Below are 14,199 nucleotides of genomic sequence, written 5' to 3' on the forward strand. Positions count from 1 at the left end.
ACACTTGGTGATGTTGAAATACAGACGCAGTAACTGATGATTAGTGTCAGTTAACAAGAACACACCAGTCACTATTTTTATGTTGCCTCTCCTCATATCCCTGCCTCTTACTTTTTTGTCTGTGGAAGATTTCTCTAATCAGCATATTCCATCTGCCTCAGCTCTGGCCCCTGGGGACCCAGGCTAATAAGTGAAGGGCAATAAAAAAGTCCCCGTCACAAGTACACTGGAGGGTAGACAGAGATATTCACTGCAGAACATGGAGAAGAAAGGGTCTAACTATCAAATACTAATCCAACAACTGTACAAACGTCCAGGGAAACACCCATCACTGCTCTTAACAACTGCATGGCTCTACATAGCAGATGGTGTGTGGGGGGGGGGGTCCTGTTTGTTTAAGTAAATAAAGATGTATACTTTAAGTACTGACTGCTCTTCCAGAGGATCGGGATTCAGTTCCCAGCGCCCCCAAGGAGCATCGCAGCAGTCTGCAACTCAAACTCCAGTGAATTCAAAACCCTGGCCTCCATGGGCACTCAATATGTGTGATATTTATACATGGAGACAAAGCATCATACACAAGAAATAAAATACTTAAAAAAATAAGGATGTGTATTTTAAATGATATATACTAGTGTGTAGGTTTTTTTTGTTTGTTTTTGTTTTTGTTTTTGTTTGGTTTGGTTGGTTGGTTGGTTGATTGGTTAGTTTTGCTTTGTTTAACATTGGATGGCCATATGTTTCATTTATTGTGTTAGCATCCAACATAGGGCTTTCTACATAGTAGGAAATGGTCTGCCTCTGATCCCACCATATGAAAGATTTGACCTATAGTGTGTGAGCAGAAGTGTGTGTCATGGCTTCTGGTGACCTTGCTTAAAAGAAAATGAGTGTTCCTCTTCCCATTAGCTTCCTCTCCAGAAGACTAATTCACTGGCTAGAACTCTAGTCTCTATCTTAGACCCATTGCTAAAAACAAATAAGTCACTAGTGTTTGTTTAAAGTACACATCTCTTTTGGTGGGGTTGGAGAAACTACCATCTTGTAGATATATGCCCCACCTGCTTGCAGTACCCATGAAGGCCAGAAGAGGGTGTCATATCCACTGGAGGTCAAGTTACAGACTGTATGTGGGCTCCGTGTGGGTACTGGGAACTGACTCTTGGTCCTCTGGAAGACCAGCCAGTGCTCAAACTATACATCTTTATTTTACTTAAACAAGTGGGACAGTGTGGTCTTACGGTGTAATAGAGGAAAAGGTTGTCAATCCCTTGATTAGACTAATGATCAGAAATACCTTTAGCACATTACAAGCTTATAGATACCTCTGACACCTTGACTCAAATACAGAGAATCCGTTTGCCATCAGGGCCTCTAGGCAGGGGTCTTCACACCAGTCTGATGACAGCAACTAACGTACAAAAGACTCTAATTTCACCAGGCAGTGGTGGCGCACGCCTTTAGTCCCTGCACTTCGGAGGCAGAAGCAGGTGGATTCCTGAGTTCGAGGCCAGCCTGGTCTACAGAGTGAGTGGCAGGACAGCCAAGCTTACACAGAGAAACTCTGTCTTGAAAAACCAAAAAAAAAAAAAAAAAAAAAAAAAAAAAAAAAAAAAAAAAAAAGACTCTAATTTCATACACAATGCTATCTGAGTAGGGAACTTCCTCCTATAGTACACTGCCTAGATTAACAGACGTCCTTAATGTTGATGCCCAGAATCCTTTTAGCTGGAGCCTTATGATGGCCAGAGTGATGGTTCCTAGGTGGTAAATCTACAGTGGAAATTACAACTGGGGTTTAAATAACTCCTATCTAAATGAAAGCAGGCTTGAAAAAGAGTCTAAGATCAGATGAATCAAGGTAAGGGGACACTTGTTCCTGCTTAAGGTCAGAGTAGGATGGTTGGTGAGTTCCCAACCTCCCCCTCACCTAGGGCTCGTATCACCAGTAAGTGTGTGTGTGTGTGCATTAAGTGTGTATGTCTGTGTATGTATGCATGATGTGCACGTGTGCTCTCAGATGGAGGACCTAGCGCTTCGGAGCAGGATGCTCACTTGTGGAAAGAAACCTGAATCCCAACCCATCAGAATGCACCTGCCCTTGCAAAGGAGATGGCTCTGTAAGTCCCAACTATGCAGACAATGACCGAATATCAATGATGCTGTCAGACCAGGCTCACGACGAGCAAGGGTCCGAATGAGCACCTCTTGTGCCCTGGATGTGAAACTTTATGCTACACGACGAGGTTTCTAGGTCATGTTAGGTTCTTTTCTCTTGCCTCCTCTGTACACTTCTTATTCTCTAAAGAGGAGGTGAAAAGTTCTCCCAAGCCCCTCCCTTTCACAAGGCCTTTATGCCTGCCCCTGCTGGGTTGGTGGTGTTTATGCAGTTTGACTGTGTGTGATGTACATTCCTCTCTCCAGATCTGCTGTCAAGATTATTTCTCAACAGATCATGGTGTGCTCCTGTCCCCAGACATCAGTTCCTCTGTTGTTCTTCATTTCTTCTCAGGCTAGAGTTTAAGTCACAGTTTCAAATTAGATTTCTCTTTTGCTTGTCAATGTCTTGGAAGAGAAAGGTACAGGTGACCTGCCTCCAGAGCAGATAAACTCAATTCCCCTTTCAGGCTAAGAATCCTTTTGTAATTCAATGCCGTTCCGGAAAGAAAGGAATTGATTTGTCCCACAGTCAAACAACTCTGAACTGTGTTCTCACCACAGTGAGAAGCCCGAAGGACATACCAATCATGCTGTGTCCACGTGAGCGGGAGAGCTATCTCTCTGCCACTTGTGAAACATCGGCAACAAAGTGCCTTCTCCATACACTTGCCTTTCAGACCCCAACCCAGCACAGCACTAAGACTGGGAGGGGCTTCTCTCTGAGGCGTGGGTTATCTGCTGTCTCCTGCGCTTGTTTGTTCCTCCATCTCTGTCTCTGTATGACACTTTAGCGTCCGCACTGCTTCTACACCCCTCTCTGCCCTTGTCCAACATCGCTGTAGAACCAGACCCTGAGACCAGAAGGAAAGGGCTCAGAACTCTGCCGGTGAAGCTAATTTGGGAAAACCACTCCCACCACCACTGCAAGCGGGTCATTTGTCTGTGCCTCCTCAGAACGGCAGGAGGGAGCCTAGCTGCACCCTGCTCAGTTAGCTGCCGCAGAGCAGATCAGAGAGGCCTTTGGAAGCTTAGAGGAGGCAAAAGAAAGGTCGTGCTCCTTCCTTTGAATGGCTCCTAATGGGACAGGAAGTTTGATGTGCCGAGTTAATAAAGAGATGAGAGGTGGGGCGGGCGAGTCTCTCTCCAGCTACGCCTCATCTTTGGACAGTTTCCCCATGGTGCTTACCTAGCAACTGTCGTTTCTTCTCTTGTTACTCTCTTGCCTTCCTCTGAAATAATCTTAGAAAGAGAACAGCTTTCTAATGAGACAGGACAAGCAAGACATCAACCTCTAGCACCGATTTTTTTGCTCAGAGACTTGAAATCCTGTGAGTTAGTCAGTTACCGCTACCTACAGGGCGGTCTGCTTGCTTTTTGAAAAGTTGGTCCTGGATTTGAAGTGCTGCCCCTCTCACTTCTTTATAACTAAGCATTCTTTTATCATAAAGTTCTCTGTAACAAAGGCCAGGGGTGGCACTACCATAATATTTCAAAACCAAGTATACTCTAGGCAAAGGAAGACAAAGACATTTGCTAAATTCATTGTGTGTGTAATTCCCTATTCATTTATTGTTTGCTTGCAGGATAAATAACATGCACAAGGTATGGGTGGGAAGAGAGGGTCCGGAGAGATACACAAATGAATTCAATATAGTCTAGTCCTTGAACAGCAGTCTGTTTTAGCACTCAGGAGATGGAGGCGGAGGCAGGAGGATTATAAGTTCAAACCTCATGGTGCTCAATAATGAAATGCTATCTCAACACTCAGTCTCTCTCTCTTTCTCTCTCTCAAAGGTAGTACCACCCTTGCCTTTGTTACAGAGAACTTTTTGATAAAATAATGATATATATGCATCTATTATATCCTATATCCTATATCCTATATCCTATATCCTATATCCTATATCATATATCATATATTATATAATCATATATCATATATACATATATACATATATACATATATATGCATATGCATGTGCATATACATATATATTAAACTATCTCCTCTCCATGGAATGTCTTTCCTCTATCACAGTATTCAAGTCATGTGAGCCTTCAGTATGGCACACCAGTGGTACTTTATCCACAGGACATTCATACCAACAACTAATAATGAGAGGAACAAAATGATCCTATAGCCACTCTGTCCACCTTGAAGCCTGAAGACCATCTACACTCATCTCCATCTCCCTCATTCGGAGACTCGTGGAGTACTTATATTCTTTCTGCCCACGTGAACAAGAACAGCAACACCAAACATAGAAAGCGGTCAAAGACACTGCTAACTCAACAGCAATGGAGAGAGTAGTATCATCAGAAAGGACCACGTAACCCATACTGTGCCTATTCACATCCACACTAGACCTCCAAAGCTCAAATCCTTACAGTTCTGAGTTGGATGGAGGGAAAGAAGCTGTAGTCTATGTACCAGAAAGTGCTAGCTGCTGCCCCAAAGCTGTTCTCTATTCACTAAGTGCCCTGGGTTTGGTTACACACAAAAGGAGTCAAGTAAAACATTCTGTCCCTAGCCTTTCCTCAACATGATGCTCCTCAGGGTCTAACTCCTGGCAGTCAGAAAGCAGCAGATGTTTGTGTGTAACTTTTAGAAACTCCCTGTAAGGGGATATCTTCTCTTCTTGGACTGCAGATGTGCTGGTTGGAGCTCCAGCAGCCATCTTTGATCTTGAGGCCGTTTGGGGACTAGAAATGACACTCAGGGCAAAAAGAGAGAGTCTCTGATGGGAGGGGGAGGGTTGAAGCTGCCTATCTCAGGCTGCTTGCCTCAGAAGCCTTCCAGGTGTTTATATTCATCTCTTATTGTTCCTTTGACAAACCCTAACAAAATTTGTTTTAATCATACAGTTCTGTGGAAGTCTAACAGGGTTTGTGAAGAGATAAGATCAAAGTGTCAGCTGTGTGCATTCCTTCCTGGAGACTGATGGGAAATTTTAGTTTCCTTGTTTCTGTTCAGTTTCTAGAAGCTGGCTACTTAAATTCCTTGAATCTTGGCTGTTTCCTACCATCAAAGCGAACTGTGTCAAGCCACTCCTTGTACTATTATATCTGCTCACTCTTCTAAGTCTCTCTTTTCCCTTGTGATTTTATCAGCCCTGCCTAAATAAAGAAAAATAATCTGTTTTAAGGTTAATTAGCAAACCTAGTTTCTTCTACCTTAATCCAAGTTTGCCTCATGACCAAATTCACTTATAGGCCATAGTCGCCTGGACCAGGGCATCTTTGTGAGACCACAGTGATGGCAGAGACAACTTTGCTTCATCCATGCGATTGCTTTTAGGCTGTGTTACTCATGCATGTCTGCAATGTATGTTAGCAGAATTCCCACCGCTCTCCCCAGTAATGCTGCCTGTAGTCTGCTGATTCTGGTTCTGGAACACCTACACACTCTGCCCAGCATCTGCCCTTATGTCTACATGTCCACAGTGAACCATAAAGAAGCCAACCCATGACCACAATTCCTGTGCCCCCAAACCTAAAGACTTGTGTCAGAACAAAGAAGGAAATGAAGCTGGGATCTGGGATTCCATGGTATCTTAGTTAGGATCATAGTGCTTGCAGAAACACCATGACCTTGGTAACTCTTATTAAAAAAAAATAAAAAATTTAACAACAACAACAACAAAACCCATTTAATTGGGGCTGGCTTACAGTTTCAGAGGATTAGTTCGTTATCATCATGGCATGATGCATGGTGTTGTCTGGGCAGGCATGAAGCTGGAGGAGCTGAGAGTCCTATATCTTGATGTACAGACAGCAGAAGGATACTTTGTGACACACTGAATGTAGCTTGAGCATAGGAGACCTCAAAGCCTGTCCCCACAGTGACACACTTCCTCCAACTAGGCTACACCTAATAGTGCCACGCTCTATGAGCCAAGCATTCAAATATATGAGTCTATGGAGACCATACCTATTCAAAGCACCACATAGGGCAAACTCATGGTATTGCCAGCTCTGGAACCATGGTCTCTGGAGCCATTTCAACATCACATTCTTCTGCAAGCCATTCTTTGTTTTTGAATAAAGGATGCATTAGATCTACTGCCATGGGGAGTTGTTCATAGCTTCAGCACAGATGGGCCCCATGTTCTCCTTCTTCATAGTCGTTGAACTGACTCCAGATGTTTAAGTCATCTGCTTGATGTTCTTATATCTTCTTCCCAGCTCTAGATACGCACAACAATCTTCTCTGTTGTATGTGCTCCTTTTCCCTGCTTCCTAAATCTTCACTGTGTGTCTCTCCTATCTGCTAACTGACAATACTTCAGGACTCAGAGGTCCTTCATAACAGTATGCAAGACGACCAGGTAAAAGACAGACCAAGGACTGGAAGTTTCTGCGTTTTGACGCTATAAACCCACCTGCATTCTTTGGGCATTGGCTTCTCTACCTTAGCAATGGGTCAACAGCAGAAGTAGATCAACATAATTGCAACAGATAGTTAAAGAGATGTATTCTAAAGCTTTGCTCCACCGTGTGTGGTATCACTCACCTGCAACTGACATCATAGTGCAAAAAAGAATCCTGCCTGCCCGATTGGCTTTGAGTTCATCTTTCAGTCAGCTTTGTAGCATTAAGTGAAATCGAGAGGACGTAGAACCAGGCCTGCAAGACAAACAGACAGGACATGTTTGATAAACCTAGTACAGATTTGTGCTGGGCAGCCAATGGGATGGGCAGTGTGTGAGGGCAGTCCTAAAGCCTTTGACCTTGCTTGTTCTTAAAGATCTGATTTCTCAAGCTGACCACATGTCAGTCTGCTCTGGCTCTGCCTTCATGAGAAATAATAAAAGGCTATCCTGACACTCCCTGATGACTAGAATTGAGAACAGTTTCCCTGGCATGTTCTTTGCAGTTCTGTTTTTTTTTTTTTTTTTTTTTGTTTGTTTGTTTGTTTTTGTTTTTTGGGTTTTTTTTAGATTTATTTATTTAATGTATATGAGTACAGTGCAGCTGTCTTCAGACATACCAGAAGAGGGCATTGGATCCCGTTACAGATGGTTGTGAGCCACCATGTGGTTCCTGGGAATTGAACTCAGAACCTCTGGAAGAGCAGTCAGTGCTCTTAACCGCTGAGTCATCTCTCCAGCCCCTGCAGTTCTGTTTGTTGTTTGTTTGTTTTTGTTTTTTGGGGGGGAGGGGGTCGAGACAGGATTTCTCTGTATAGCCCTGGCTGTCCTGGAACTCACTCTGTAGACCAGGCTGGCCTCAAACTCAGAAATCTGCCTGCCTCTGCCTCCCAAGTGCTGGGATTAAAGGCGTGCGCCACCACTGCCAGGCTGCTCTTTGCCGTTCTTAATTAGAAGTAGTGGGGTTTGGCATTGTGGCTGCCACTGTTGTGATACAACAGTAGTTGATATGGGAGTTTTACACTGAGTTGAATGTTGTGGGCCAAATTTCATAGCTGGATAGGATCTTAGATATCACGTCCTCAACACATCTAGACTTTATACACAGGAAGCCTGAGGTTCTGGTGCACATGGTCTTGCTAAGATTAGACAATTACAGTCCTGAGATACTGAGTTATGAGAAAGGCCTAAGGAATTTTGATAGCAATCCATCCATGACTATTCCTGAGTGGGAGGTAATTTCCAATTTTAATGTCATCTGCATTATATCTCCTGTTGCATGCATGGTACTGTGTGATTTATTTTGAGAATTAGCTGCAGTTTCTCTTCTTGAATAAAAGCTTTTGCCATTCTTCTGTCAGAGAACTCATTTTTTTTTTCTCAAGTATAATTCTACATAGTTGTGCCAACTTCTGTCCTTTAAGAGGTCATGATGAATTCTAATTCTACCCTGAGGTCTCATCTCACTGTGATGCAGATCCCATGAGCCAAGCCCTGTCACACAGGTGCTTCATTTGGTCCCCAAACATTCCTTTAGAGGTTTGATAAACAGCACAAGCAAGGTGAGGAAAGTGAACCACACACTCCACACCCTTTGTATCATGAGCTCGGTATCTTCTAACCTGGGTTGTTGGCAGCCATGATGCCTACATAATTGTCTCATTACAGTAACTGAGAATTTCCATCCTTTGACTGTGTATGAGAATAGTAAACAGAATCATTAGCCAAGGCTTAAATACAGATTCTTTGAGTTTGGAAGGTGACTGATAATAACTTCAACACTACTGATGACTTAGGACAATTGGATCATAGAACTTTCATATATAGTCACCAGGCAGAACATGATAAAAAGGACCCTAATCAGTGTCTGAATGAAGACAAAAAGAGCATTTCTAAGTGGGGTCCAGAAAATGTCTCTGAGAAAGCCTCTGTCCCCTTGGTTTCTGAGATAAATATTATGAGTATGGTCTCAGGGGAGTAAAACTGAGAGGAAACATTAAAGAGAAATATGTAAGGAATATTTCCTTACATACAACGGGAGGAGACAATAATGCATTTCCATGCCCCTGTTGAGCAGACAAGTGAACGGGAAACAAGCCATGGAAGTTATGATTCCAAAGAGTGAGTTAACAGGACCCACAATCACTGGGTAGAGTCAGTAGTATTTGGGGGGAAGGGAACCCTAGCAGACATAGGGCCACACCGTTCCTAACAATCAGTCTTCGTATTCCCTTGAAGGTCCCCAAGACAACCATAGTAAAATGCTCGGGGGGGCGGGGGGGGGGGGAGACCATACTCAGTGCTGGGTTGTAGACTTTCTGAGCTAGGCAAAGAGCCAAGGGCTCTCCTGAAGACCATGAAGGGTAAGGGAGAAAAACTCAATTCCAACAAAGGAAATCTTCCAAAGGTATAAGCTGCCCCAAGGGAAACTAGATACCCTTGGGAGACTGTCTTGCCCTGTACTGATGACACTCTGTTGGGTTGGAGGTGGTTCCCAAGGTGTCTTCCAATGCTTTGTGTCTTACATGTTGTATGCTCCATAAACTCTCCAGAAAAGTCTTCTTCCTTCCAATCTTCCACTACCATTCACTGTCCTAACTCTTCCTGAATGTTGCCCTGAAAATAAACTTGGTGGTAAATAAAGAGGTTAGACAGGGAAGCTTGTGTTTCCCTCCACTATTCCACGTCTGTTGTGGATGGGCCTGGTGCTGTTCGTATTTTGATGTTATTCTGCTCTCCTGGGAGGGACTTTGGATGGGGAGTGAGTCACATTTTTCAGGTGACTTCTTGTAAACCATCCCCTAATGAATAAAGGAGCCAATCACTATCAAGCAGGAGAGACTGCCAGGATGGATACGGGAAGAGAGGAAAAGGAGAGAGACAGGGCCCTTTTCGAATGGGGACAGCATGAGGACAAGATGTAGCTACTAGTGTCTCCCAGAATCGATGGATGGTGGATCCACCAGGATTTGCCACTAGAGGATTTAGATTTAATAAGGCTTATAAGATTAGGATTCTAGTTGTTGTGCCCAGCGATTGAGTTATCATTGTTTCTGAACTAAGTCTGTGTGGCGGTTTCCTCCCCACAGTGGTTCTACTGGGTTCCAGAGAGAAAGGTATGGTGGCAAAGCATGGGTTTGTCAGATGTGTACCACAAAGGCAGAGGGTGGGGTTGGGGTGGTTGTTGAAGCATGCGGCTGTCGTGGTAGTGACCTGCCAGTGGGAACTTAGTGAACTGGGTAGAGAGATTTTGAAGCTCTGAGTCAGAGTCTCCTCAACATTAAGAGCAGGCTGGCTAGTCCTCCAGTGCCCAGCGTGGCGCAGGAACTTGCTGTTCTTTTTTAATATTTCCCACAACACATGTCTGCATTTGGTAAGTGTTCCAAACAGTGCTAGCTTTTTCACAATTACGCTTTTACAGTGCTCTTAACGATGCATGGCCTCATTTGTTTCTCAGACAAGCCTGCAATGAGGATATTAGAACCTGGATCCCAGAGTGAGAAGACCAGGTCTGTGTGGAGTCCTGGAGTAGGCCTGTGGTCAGCCCCATGCCCTCTCACACACACTGCGCGTCTGCTGTGGTGAGTCTGCGACATTGCACCATTTTCAGAGGAAGAAGCTGAGATATGGAAAAGTCAGCTAATTGTGTCTAAGGTCAGAGTCTATAAGGAGGCCAGGTTCACTTTGAACAGGTGACCAATATGTGTTTTATTTAAAAAAAGAAAAATCACCTCGAAGCCGTCCTGGATCTTTTACTAAGTGATCCAGAAGATGCCATATTCTTATCCAAGACTCCTACCAATCACCAAGCCTTCTTACAGGTGCAATAGGGCTCTTCTTATTAGTAAAAGAATTACAACCAAGGTCTATTTTTCAGAACTATTATCATATTATCATTAATTATAATATTATTAATAGTATTATAATATCATATTATAATATCATATTATTGTATGACTTTGGGCTCCTGACCTGCAGGTCACCCACCTTACTAAATACTGGCATCCTCTCCCTAAACATTTTATTTCCTTATTTTTTTGCTTCATAAATAAATATTGGGTAAAATTGTCTATCTATAAGTACCTAACTCTCTAAGTTCCATAAGGAAATTCAATTAAAATTAAAGTGACTAAAAAAAAAAAGAAAGAAAGAAAGAAAGAAAGAAAAAGAAAAGAAAAGAAAAGCAAATACATCCTCTCCTTCTGGTTCCTTCTCTGAGATCACTCATGTTTATGTGCTTCAGAAACATGGCCCTAGAAATACCCCAAATTTCCTACTTAGCATCCCTTTTTCATGTCACCACCACAGTGCCCTTTTCCCCAGTCTTTTACTACACTTTTAAGTAACTGTCTCCGTGTGTGAAGGTTTTCTGAACTAACCCAGTAGAGGTGAATCTAACCTCTCTCTAAGTCTTATTTCAGTGGGTCTTGTAAAGTAGATTTTTAAATTATATCTCATTCTCCTACACAACACTGCGACTTTTATAGGACCAAAAGCAAGCAGGGTTTCCACAGGCCATGCACACAGGCTCATAATGTGTACTTGGCATGAGTTTATGAAATGAATAAAATTAGCATAAAATGCCATTTCCCCTTTCCCCATCCCTTATCAGACATTCAAAGATATTCAACATGTCCCTGACAGATATTTCTGTCAGGAAGACAGGAAGATTGTGACTTCTGCTTAAAATCTGCACCTCCGGTTCCACAAACACTCTGGAGAGGGGATGCAAGCTGCTTCAGCTAGAGCAGGCTTGCCAGGAATTACTAGAAATGGGGTACAGTTCTCCAGACCTATTAGCGCATCATGATTCCTTTCTTGCGTCCTCTGAAAAGTACATTCTGTATAATCTCTTACCTCCTGTTGAGCACTAAAGAGAGGGACCACAAACCCCAGTTGCTGGACTCTGCAGCTAAAGGAGAGACGCTGGACCCAGCAATAGTTCTTGTACAGAGAAAACAAACAGGTAGGCCTCAGAGTAAGCCACCTGCCCACGGGTGAATGTCAAGTTCCTAACACATGGAATAAGCTTGGGATCCCTGATCAAAACACACACGTACATGTATGATGATATTCAAAGAACATGTATGTCTGGGCATGCATACATACATGAATGTGTGTGTGTATGGATGTATGTCTGTGTGCACATGAATGTGTGTGTATATACATGAATGTGTGTGTGTGTGTGTGTGTGTGTGTGTGTGTGTGTGTGTACATATACATGTAGATGCAAGTGGTGGTCAGAAGACAACTAGCAGTTATCTCCTTCCCACCTTATAGGTTTTAGAGATTGAACTCAGAATGGATGCTCTGTATGCCTTCTTTTCAACATAGCAACCACACTTTCTGCTCACCCCAACTTCCTTTAGTACTTCTGTTTCCATTCATCACATCATAGATTTGGTCACTTATTTGTTTCATAGAGCAAATGGGTATGTCACCACAAGAACTGCAGTGGTTGGGATGGGAGGGGGCAAAGCCACTGCCTCTAGGCCAGTGGTTCCCAACCTGTGGATCTTGATCCCTTTGGAGGTCAAACAACCCTTTCACAGGGATCCCCTACTACCATCAGAAAACACAGATACTTACACTGTGATTCATAACAGTAGCAAAATTAGTTATGAAGTAGCAACCAAATAATTTTACCGTTGGGGGTCACCACATCATGAGGAAATATATGAAAGGGTTGCAGCACTAGGAAGGTTGAGAAGTGCTGCTCTAGGACCTGCAGGCTGCCAATGGTTGACCTGAGAGCCAGTGTATTATTGAATGGAACGGGAGGAGCAGATGTGCAGGGCGTCGGTCCTACGACAGCCCTGGTCTGCATGCCCACTCCTCTCTCTAAAAAACCTCTACTCTCACCTCAGCTTCAAAAATCCTTTTTGCTAGTGTTCATTTAGGCAATTTTGTTCTTAGGCTAGACAGTCTTAGCCTAGTTCATAGACAGCAATTGGATGTTGGGAAGTTGGATATTCTTGTTGGAGTAGTTTTCCTTCAAAAAATGGCACTCGTGACATTTTTTTTTAAATCCATAAATGGGATATTTCTATTTCCTCAGTAGAAAAAAATTTCACCTTTGGGGTAGAGTACCTTGTGGAAAATCCCAGGAAAAAAGGAAAATTTCTTGAAGTGGTGAGCAATCACAGAAAGAATTCTGACATGGGATAAACAGGCACTTGGTAACCTCTGGTGCTTGTGACTATAAATGCTGGCCCTTGCACAAATATTTCTTCCCAGCAAACAGGTGTGTACCTCAGACTTAACAAGGATTCTAGAATCACTGTAATACAATAGAATACAGACAATGTCTCTCAGGAAAAACAATGTCTGATGGTCCAGTTCTGACCCTCGTTGAGCATGAAATAGAGAGGCAAGACAGAATAGAGCATCCGTAAGTGAAAGCTGTATGGGTGAGCTCAGAAAATAAGGACTTTCTTCCTTCAGTCAAAGAATTCCTACAGCCTTGAGTGGGAGATTCTGGAGAATAGAAGGGGGCAAAAGTGGGGATGAAGGATGAGGAGAAAACTACCAATTTGTACTTATTGTTTTGTGTCATTTAAAAGGACAAATCTTCACTGGAGAGATGACTCAGCAGGTAAGAACACTTGCTGTACAAACATGAGGAACTGAATTCAAATGCCCAGCACCGCCAGGTGTACGCTATAACCTAAGCACTCTGTGGGGTGGATACAAGAGGACTTCTGGGGTTTGCTGGCTGCCAGTTCAGCTCTACATTCAGTGATAGACCCTTTCTTAAGGAAATAAAGCAGAAAGTGATCAAACAGGATACTGGATGGCCTGTGACCTCTGCACATGCATGCATCCCTGTATGCGAACACACACAGGCACAGAGAAGGTGGCAAATTCTTTTCTAAAGTCTATGTTCCAGCTGTGAGACTAGTTCAATTCTGGTTTTGAGCACACACTGCACACATGAAAACAATGTGCACAGAGTACACAGCTAGCTGCCCTGGATGGAGTTCTGTGTGTTCATCTGTAAACCTCAGTCATGGCTGTATTGTCAGCTTACAGTTCCTGTTACACAGAGCCGCAGCAAAGCTGTACATGATCCCGAGGGCAGGCTCTCAGGAGCTGGGTGGTCCTGCACAGTGGCAGCAGTGCGGCTCTGGGAGCTCAGCTTTGTCCCAAGACAGTAAATACTTTCCCTTGAGGAACAGAGAGAAAGAACAGACCTTCAGTGAGGAGCAGGAGGTAAAATATATAACCCATGGGACATCACGAAAAGAGAGGCAGGGCAGGCTCCACTATGGCATCCCTCACCATGATCTTAGGCAATCACTCCTCAGAGGTATGAAAGAACATGAGAGAAGGTGGCCCAAGATTCTTGTTCAACTCCAGTACTTAATATTTACAATTACAATCACACAGGTCACTGTTTCTTTTGCAGTCTATCAGGTCGACCTGTGGGCCAAGTGTCCTAAGTGGTCCCAGAGTATCTGCAGTTACATGACTTAATCCAGGCTCATGAAACCAGTGCAAAGGGTAAGTCTGATTCTTCAGAGCAGAAAGGATATTGAATTGCTCCCATTTCCCTAGCTCAAGGTGAAGTATGAGAGTTCTCAGTAAAGGTCAGAAGACAAGATTAAAGCTGTTAGAAGTCTGGGTACAGACCAGGAGCTTTCCGAGCCTGAGACATCCACCCTCGAGC

The sequence above is a fragment of the Arvicanthis niloticus genome, chromosome 12 (assembly GCF_011762505.2).
Source record: "Arvicanthis niloticus isolate mArvNil1 chromosome 12, mArvNil1.pat.X, whole genome shotgun sequence".
NCBI classification, from domain to species: Eukaryota; Metazoa; Chordata; class Mammalia; order Rodentia; family Muridae; genus Arvicanthis; species Arvicanthis niloticus.